The sequence below is a fragment of the Mytilus californianus genome, unplaced genomic scaffold (genome assembly GCF_021869535.1).
Source record: "Mytilus californianus isolate M0D057914Y unplaced genomic scaffold, xbMytCali1.0.p SCAF_8, whole genome shotgun sequence".
Taxonomy (NCBI): domain Eukaryota; kingdom Metazoa; phylum Mollusca; class Bivalvia; order Mytilida; family Mytilidae; genus Mytilus; species Mytilus californianus.
In genome coordinates, this window is record NW_026262734.1 from 105,252,928 (window position 1) to 105,263,150 (window position 10,223).

Consider the following 10,223-nt stretch of genomic DNA (forward strand, 5'->3'; position numbering starts at 1 on the left):
TAGTACAACATACCATATCAACTATAACACATAACTTCCCCGGACAAACAACTTCAACAAATGAACAATCGACAAAGAACAACACATTGTTCAGAAAGCCTGTCTTTGTACATGCACTACATATGTGCTGATATTAAACCATATTTCTGAAAGCACAAACCTTCTCAGTGCCTATTTGCAACCATACTTTAAATGACACGGACACACAATAACAATGTTGCACAGTGCTATACTAATATGATGCGAACTAACTTTGAACTAGAAAAAAAAGAAAGGCACATTATTTTGAAATCAGGGTCCAAAATGTGATATATGAAGCAAAGAAATGCCGATCAAGAAGCTAATAAAAAAAACTCAATAAATCCATTAAAACCCAGTGCAACACTCCTCAAAAACCTCATGAATTCTTATCATAAAATTTGATCGAAATCGGTAGTATTTGTGAGAGGCCCGTACAACTTTAAAATCGTAAGACAATCGGAGAAAATTTTTTTTTTATCATCATCCCAGTAAACAGCATTTTGTGTTGACATAAACTATGATACATATGTTATTTTTCTGTGAAATAACTGTTTATAAAATGTTGTATTTTCGATTTTTATCGCTCTTCAACTTCGTATCTAATTTGGCCGTCCAATTGTTTTTATTCGAACGTTATTAGTATTGTGTAGACAAAACGCGCCACTGGCGACCAATCATAAATCTGGTATATTTGATGCGTTTTTATGGAATTTATATGTCGGGTATTATGCCTGTAGTCATTGTTGTTAAAATATTTGAGAAAATTACCGAGTTTTATATAAAATAAGATACCAAATGAACATTCAAACTCCAGTCGAACACAAACTGATAACGCCATTGCAATACATAAAAAACGGCGAAAAGACAAACGAGTCTAAAAACGCAATATATAAAACTGAAGATTGAGCAAGGCGAACCCCAGAAAAACTGAACGTGTTTCATGTGCTCCGGAAGACAAGCAGATCCTGCTCCACATTTTGGCACCTTCGTGTTTCTCGTGGAAGTACTCATTCGGTGATATTCTTATTCACAGAATAGAGGACGGGATTGTGATGACGAAAATTGACACATATCCGTCGCCATTTGTGAAACAAATATTCCATAACGGTCAACCAACTGATGGCGTCCTTGATATTGTCGAAGGGATTACTTAAACTTTACCCCTTCGAACCCTTTGCTTCGTTTACTTAATCAACTTCCTTCTAAGCTACAACCCTCTATTAAGGAAAGCAGGATATCCAACAAAAGCTCTGGGATATCGTCGCAACTCGGAGATACCCTATACTTAGTTCATTGGCAGTCGTCTGCTTGAATAGTGCATGTCAGGAAAATCACAGTTGTTTTTTACTTGTTCCGTTGATAGAAAGCGTTAGATTTTTTTATGGACTTCCTTTTTTGGAATTTGCCCTGGAGAACAGTAATTTTGTTATACATTTTTGCAACATAAGAACAGAACACCAACTTTCTATTTGTACGGTAATTTAGTCTTTGTGTCAGTTCTCAACAAATGTTTTTGGCCATAGGCTTGTCATCTCTTTAGATTTTGTGACTGCGTATTAATACACTTTGTATAGTCAAATGTTTCCCCTTTTAAAACATGCTTCAAACTACGGATGAAACTCAGATGTTCAGAAAGCTTGACCGTTTCATTATTTATGTCATGAAAGTGGGATTTGATTGCTGCTGCCTACCAAATCACTGTTTCCAACCATCCACCAAGAAAAATTTTAAAAATCTTTAAAGTGGTATAGTGTTGTAAAGCCAAGTGTTTTACGCGCCTAAACCTTTAATTTAAAACATACAATTATTAAAAACCAGTTTCACCTTACAAAGGATAAGTTACATTAGTAGAGAAGTAATACGTGTATGATGAATGATTAATACAAAAAATCACCATTGTTTCTTCTGGAGAGAATTATTATAATACTGAATTAACACTTTATACAGAAGTTGGTTTGCGAAAGGTTAAACGAAGTCACAATCTTTCAATTTTATATTCATTTATCCGAAATACTACAAATTTTAAATAGAAATAGTTGTGATATAACTATAGACTCGAAATAAGACTTTTTGGCACATTAATTAATAAATTGTAAGGTTTTGATTCCATATTTATTCATTATTTGTGTTAATGTTCTCATAAATTATAGCAGTTTTAGCACAGTTGCTTTGTGCTGCAACCCCTAATCCAAGAAATTTGATCGTAGATTGCGGCCAAAGCAGTGTTGGAACTTTAAAGTATGAAAATGCACACATTGAAATATGTCCAAAATGTACTGATTCTGGGGCTTTAAGTGTAATCGTACATTTTATAAACAAGTTTGTCTTACCTTTTATTTATGCTTCAGAAAATATTCCCATTAAGAAACAAATTGTGAACTTTCTGATTATTTACGCTTAAGGTAAATAACAAATGGTCATATTTTGGCAAATGTTAACTTTGTACTTTGATGAGTCCAAGGCGCCTTTCTAAGATTACTTTTTTCGGAAAGAATCAAAGCACAAAAAAACAACAAAAGATGAATTATACATGGACTTATTCCATAGGAGCTATTTGAACACGACCATGGAACGCTAACTGTACTTGATGGAGTTTGATCCTTAGTTTCCTATTGTTTTCTTTATTTATTGAAAGACAATTAAGATAGCATGTCATTGCATAAGCTTGTGATACATTATTGTACCGCTATCCACCAGCAGCTGTATCAACCAAAAGCTAGAAAATAGAATAATCACTTCATAAACATAGTACGTCTGAGACACTTTTCTGGATAAACCTCATCAAGTAGTGCTCAAACCCCCCAAAAAAGGAAGCCAGGGTTGTTAAATACTTGATTATGATAAATTCAGAAAAGCTCTTTTGACGCAGGAAATTTATAAAGTGTTAATTTTATTTTGAATAGCTTTATGACATAAACATGTAGATAATCTGGAAAATCTAACAAGTACAACACAAGAAAAACATAAAATAGTAAATGATGTAAGTCTTTCTAAAAGTAAGATTAAAACACATAATAAAGAAATAAGATGAAGCGTTTTTGTTACAAAATTATTCACCTAGTACATGTCCTCTTTCATTTGCTATGCTTGATCTTCAGGACCGACTATCTGTATACGAAACTTGTTGTCCTACTTCGAGTCTACATCTTTCAAAAGATGAATATTCCCGCAAGAGTCGCTTCAATTTCCTGGAAAACTTTATTTCTTTTTTTCAATTTGCTATTCAATATAGTTAACATTTGTTGATGTGGTTCATAAGTGTTTCTCGCTTCTCGTTTTTTTATATAGATTAGACCGTTGGTTTTCCTGTTTGAATGGTTTTACACTAGTCATTTTGCAGCCCTTTATAGCTTGATGTTCGGTGTGAGCCAAGGCTCCGTGTTGAAGGCCGTACTTTGACCTATAATGGTTTACTTTTACAAATTCTGACTTGGATGGAGAGTTGTCTCATTGGCACTCATACCACATCTTCTTATATCTATTTGCAACATTTTGTAAGTATCAATATTTGTGTTTTATCAATCAATATCATATATTCTGCATAACAAAGTCTTCACCTTTGATACAAAAAATACGACTTGTATAAAACAAACTCTTAAACCTGAACATCAATAAGTATAAGTATAATCTTCCAAAAAGCATATCTATATTTAAAGTGTGTTTTAAAATATCTTTTAAATACCATCGACAAAACCTTACTTTAAACTTACAATACAACTTTGGCAGCTTGTTATCGGTAACACTTTTTTGTAAATCTGCCATTTAGTTTTGAAAAATTTCAATTACTTATGACTTCAGGTTAAAAATAACAATAAGTGTTTCTAGTATATAAATAACATATAACTAGTTTCATTTATAAAATTTATTACTGTAATTAAATATAACAGCTTACATCAGTTATATTTATTTTTTTTTTTTTTGCTAGATTAATTGCATGCATTACCTGATTAATGTTCTTTTGTACGTACTTATATCATGTAAGTATCTTATTAGATAATCGAGTTAGAAAACATATAAGGACGAAGAGTTAAAAACTAATTGACCTAAATTTAACTAATAATTTTCATACGCATAACCAGAGGTTAGTTCGTGTCATTCTGCAATCGCAAAAGAGAGGACTTTTGTTGTTCGTCCATATCGAAAAATAAAAACAATGGCGACCAATCGAAATTTTCGGTATTTATCATCTTATTATGAAAAAATCACGACATCATTAACGACCAAAAAATCAAAACAATGAAAAAGCGTGTAATGGCGTGTTAAGTGATGAAAAGCGTGTAAACGCCATCTGACAAAATCTTTGCATGTCAACCGTTAAAAAAGCCTGTATTACATGCGATTCATGTGAGTTGGCAACTATGCATAACGCTAAAAAACCTGAAAACCGACCAATACACATCATGCTTTAATGGTGTCAAAGAACGTTTTGTAAACTGGGAGTAGCTAATTATCGTCCTTTTTTACAAGAAAAGTACATAGTAACTAACCATATATTTTCGAAATCAGTGTAAAATAAACTTTCAGATTACGCCGGAAGGAATATTTTTTTAAACCGGAAGTAGCTAATCATCTCCCTTATTTCACAGTGAGACCCTAGCAACCATTTACTTTCAAATCAGTATAAAATAACCTTTTGTGTCGTTTTATATGACACAGGAAGTTTAATATTCTAGACTGGAAGTAGCTGATAATATTCTTTATTTCAAGTTCAAGTACATATAAACCGTATATTTTTGGAATTTGTGTTAAGAGTATCTTTTTTTTTTAATCAAAAACACTTAGTTCATTCTCATGTTGAAAGACCTTCAACTAATTTTTGAACAATTGGTTTTTAATCATATTTGTTTTTCGTTTATTATTTTATACATGAATATAAAGGCCGTTAGTTTTCTTTTTTGGATTGTTTTATATTTGTCATGCCGAGACCCTTTATAACTTTTGATGCGGTATGGGATTTGCTCATTTTTTAAGGCCCTATGGTGTCCTTTAATTGCTACCTTCTACGAAATATGGTCAATGGCGGAATGTTGTATCATTGACAAGCATTATACACCTTCTAACTATCGGAAAATCGTATCATACCACGCACCCATGCCATTGATGAATTTGGAATACGCTCTCACAAAATTCCCAGCAGAAACACGTGAATCCTTTTTCGTTCGTTGGATTCTAATTTCCATGTATTTATTGGTTACAAGTAAACTACAATTTAAAAGTTTAACAAAAAACACTGGTTTTTTGGGGGTTTTTTTTTTAGGCTTTTACCAAGAAATATATTTTTTTCCAAATGCACGAAAATTGATATCCACAAAAGTAAATGAATCCACATTAGCAGTTATTAAGCAATTAATTTTAAGCAAAAATGTATGAAAATACACATAATTACCTAACTTTGTGCAGTTGGACATGCAACACGAGTTTATACATTTAACATATACATTCCACTATCTAACTTTACATGCTTTCTTTTTTACCCCTATTTTTGACATTTTTACCTGTTATGTCTGTTTGGATTTTTTTTGCACACATCGTTGTCAATATAATTGAATTTTATGCGACTGTCATACAAGTGAGAGGTTTAGCTAGCTATAAAAACAGGTTTTATCCACCATGTTCTACATAAGAAAATGCCTGTACCAAGTCAGGAATATGACAGTTGTTATCCATTCGTTTGATGTGTTTGAGCTTCTGATTTTGCCATTAGATTAGAGACTTTCCGTTTTGAATTTTCCTTGGAGTTTGGTATTTTTGCTATTTTACTTTTTGTATAGATAATGAAAAATAATAAGAAGCTAATGTTATTCTTAATTCAAATTTCCACCTTTGTCGAATAAATCAAAGTTTGGCGACAATGTTGACGCATCTATCATAAGGTGTTGAACGATAAAATACTACAGATACTCTGCCTCAAATATCGACTTGCTTCTGGCGCTTGACATTTACGGTGAAGAGAAACCAAATTTACGACAAAAGACGATATCATAGGGCTTATATATAAAAAAGAAGATGTGGTATAATTGCCAATGAGACAACTCTTCACAAGAGACCAGATGGCACAGAAATTAACAACTTTAGGTCACCGTACGGCCTTCAACAATGAGCAAAGCCCATACCGCATAGTCAGCTATAAAAGGCCCCGAAATGACAAATGTAAAACAATTTAGACGAGAAAACTAACGGCCTAATTTATGTATAAAAAATGAACGAAAAACAAATATGTAACACAGCAACAAACAACAACCAATGAATTACAGGCTCCTGACTTGGGACAGGCACATACATACAAAATGTGGCGGGGTTAAACATGTTAGCGGGATCCCAACCCTCCCCTTAATTGGGACAGTGTTGTACAACATAAGAACAAACTATAAAAATCAGTTGAAAAGGCTTAACTCATCAGACGGATACAAATAGAAAAACATCTAACAAAAACTTAGAGTGGACGTGGCCGGGTACTTGTACATCCCAACAACAAAAAACACTAAGTACAGGTCTGAGAGTACTCGCAGTTACTGACAGCTAGTTCAAAGCCAATAACAACTCATAAAAAAATCATGCATCTAAGACTAAATTATCAATCTATACACATCAAATGGATTTAGTGTAAAGACGGCATAACAGCCAGAGAAAAACATGACCTTGTGCAATGCTAAGATACAGGTATCGGCAGATTGTAGATCCATGAATGTGCATATGTATATAACAATAATATTTAGTTTGCTTTTAATTTACTGATAACAAAATCAATATTAATACTAAAAAAAACAATATTCAAAGATCTAATTACAGTGTTAAAAAGTAAAATAACAGAAATACCGCACTCCGAGGAAAATTCTAGGCGGAACAAATATACAGAATGGAAAAGTACTATTCCAAAAAGAATACTCTTTTTACGATTCATAGCATAAACTTGTTTTTACAGTTCATTTTCACTCCAAATTTCTAGGGAATATCATCCGATTTAAAGTTCTATTTCAAAGTTAATCGCTGCCTTCGTTTTCATTAACGAACATAAAGGGATATCACTTTTATTTTGAAAATAGGTTTACTCCTTCAAATGAAAGAAAAAGATATATAAGTATATAAAATTGTGTTTACGTCGGCCAGTTTATTACAGTTTATTTCAAAGTTATTCGACAGCACAACTTATGATTTACAAAATCCGTAATTGTTTTCTCTTTTAGGTGTGTTGATATCTCTCAGACTGGTTATGATATCTTTACACTAATTCTGTTAGATTTGTATTGATTGCTATTTTAGTCAGGAAAAGCATGGTTTGTGTATTAGTTGTAATAAGCTTTGAACTATCTTTCAGTATCTGCGATTATTCTCATCTTGTATCATGTTCAGTTTGTCTTTTTTGTTGTTTTGTTTTCATCTTTGTGGCAATCGGATGAGTTAGTTCCTTTGACAAAGCTGTGAGCACTTTACTAATTTGTATAATGTCAATACGTATTTTTTTTACGAAAGCCATTCAATAGCGTTATAAATACCTCCGCAAACATTGCAAATGTACCAATCCTTACGTCTATTCAATATAATGTGTTCGCATCAAAGCCAAAAAGAAAAGCACCTTGCAAAATTCTTTAATTTTACTTTCAGATATATTGATGATGTCCTATCACTGAATAACCCATATTTCAGTCAGTACTTGCATCTCATATATCCCAGTGAACTTGAAATTAAGTATACAACTGATACAAGAAGGACTGCTTGATACCTTTATCTTTTCCTCAATATTGACACAGATGGACGTGGACGACTTCACACTAAAATCTATGACAAACGGGATGATTTCAACTTCCCAATTATCAATTTTCCATTTCTCAGAGGTAACATAACCTCTGCTCCGTCGTATGGTGTTTACATATCTCAAATGATACGTTATGCTCGTGCATATTCACACTATACACACTTCATATACAGAAGTGTGATCCTTACGCAGAAACACCTCAAACAGAGTTATGAGGAGGAAAGATTAAAAATGACACTCCGTAAATTTTATGGACACCATCACGAATTGGTTGATCTATACGATGTGTATGTTTTTAAACTAACTAATGACATTTTTACCACGTCTTAGATTGTGGTTTGACATCTAGGTCGTCTGTCTGCTAAGTACCAAATGTGACTTATTCCCGAATATGATTGTTTTGCCGAGTGTTAATTTGCATTGCTATACGACGTGTCTCGGTATTTTATACATCCAACATTCATGTATTTATTTATGATGTTTCTGTTGTGTTTTCAGTTGGATAATGTGTTATATCTTATCGTTTGTAGTCCAAATAATTATAAACAGCCTTTCAATACCGTCATTATCATGATAATTGATTGGACTAGTATTGTGAAAATCATTGTATAAATTTCAAGATTATACATTCGTTACAATAATACGTCACTGTCTGTGTTTCTCTGTTATGAGTGTTCTTGCGTGTGTTTGTGCTGTATTTCTGTCACGTAGTGTTGTCATTTTAGCGATATTTTTAAGCATATAAGCGGGAGGTTTGTCTAGCCATAAAACCAGGTTCAACCAGGTTCAACCCACCATTTTTTCTTAAAATGTGCTGTACCAAGTCAGGAATATGGCAGTTATTATCCAATAGTTCGTTTCTATGTATGTTGGCGTTTGTTTTTGTTGCACTTCAGTGTTTCTGCTGTTCCGTTGTTTTCCTATAATAGTTGATGTGTTCCCTCGGTTTTAGTTTGTAACCCGGATTTGTTTTCTTTCAATCGATTTATGACTTTTGAACAGCGGTATACTACTGTTGCCTTTATATAAGTTACGGGGTTCTTTGCTTTTTGTTGCTGTACAGATGAACATTGTCAACTTTGTTTATCCCCGCCTTTTCAAAACTGAAGCAGAATCGTTCTCTATTTATTTTTTTAATATTCAACATTTGTGGAAAAAAAACACATTTTTTCATGATTTGTCCGCAAAGAGGGAAGCACTTTTGGGATTCTGCTGTCAATGTAGTTAAATGTTATCTTAATTATATTTTTTTTTACCTTTTGGAAAATTCTTTTCAACTTGATAATGAATATGTTGTCAACCGCATAAACCTTTTAACTTACAGCATTTTCATTACCATATCACACAAGTGAATTGAATAACTATAATTTGTAATTTGTTCTTGTTTTTTTAAATATCAAGTCGGTTTAGAGCTCTACAGAGTTCATGTGTACACTGTTAATTTGTACATAGCATTTCCGACTCTAAATAAAATTTACTTACTTGCTTACTTTCTTTGTTACTTAAATATGCGCAATAAAGAATAACTTGATTATCTATAAATGTCAACAAATGTTTATTTTTACTTTGTTGAAATAGTTATTTGTTTTATAGTGATTAAGATTATATTACAATGTTGACTGCTGTATCCCGATTGTTAACATTTTAATCTAAGTTGTCTTTTTGTTTTGCTCACTCATTTTTATTAATATAATATAATTATATGCGATTGTCATACAAGAGAGAGGCTTGGGTAGCTATAAAACCAGGTTTACACCACCATTTTGTAAGGAAATGCCTGTACCAAGTCAGGAATATGACAGTTGTTTTCCGTTCGTTTGATGTGTTTGAGCTTAAATCAAGAGCACGTTTATCCAAAAGTGTCAGCTTGGTGTTTATAAAACAATTAAAAATAGCGTCATTGAGAGAACCAAGGCACGATTCTGGATTAAATTGGCCGTTAAATCTAATGTATTTCAAACTCGGATTTTCAGATTTAAATGTTGAATGATGTACCTTTTTTGACATTTTTTTTTTGTTTTGGTTATAAATATATCCTTTTATGAGCTATAAGGACAAGTAATGCGAGTAAAATCGGGAAAATAGCACACGTTAGCAAATTATCTTTTATTTGATTTGTACATGCAGAGCAATAACGTAAAAGCACAAACGTCAAAAAAACATGTTCAAACAGTTAGAGTATTTTATTTTTGTCTATTCACTGTCAAAAGTTATTTAACGCGACGTGTGTAAGTTATGTAAATGTAGCCAACAAGCCTTTTTGGTCTGGAATCGGACATACTCTCGTTTATAACGTCACTTCGATTACGTCACACTAAAATTGTGCTATCGTAGCACCTTGCTTATATTCACATGTCCATTAACGCCTTTTGTTTTACGCTTAAAATTTTGGTTAGTAATGACATCAAGCAATGTTTTATTTTTGTGTATTTGCAGCAAATAACTCTCA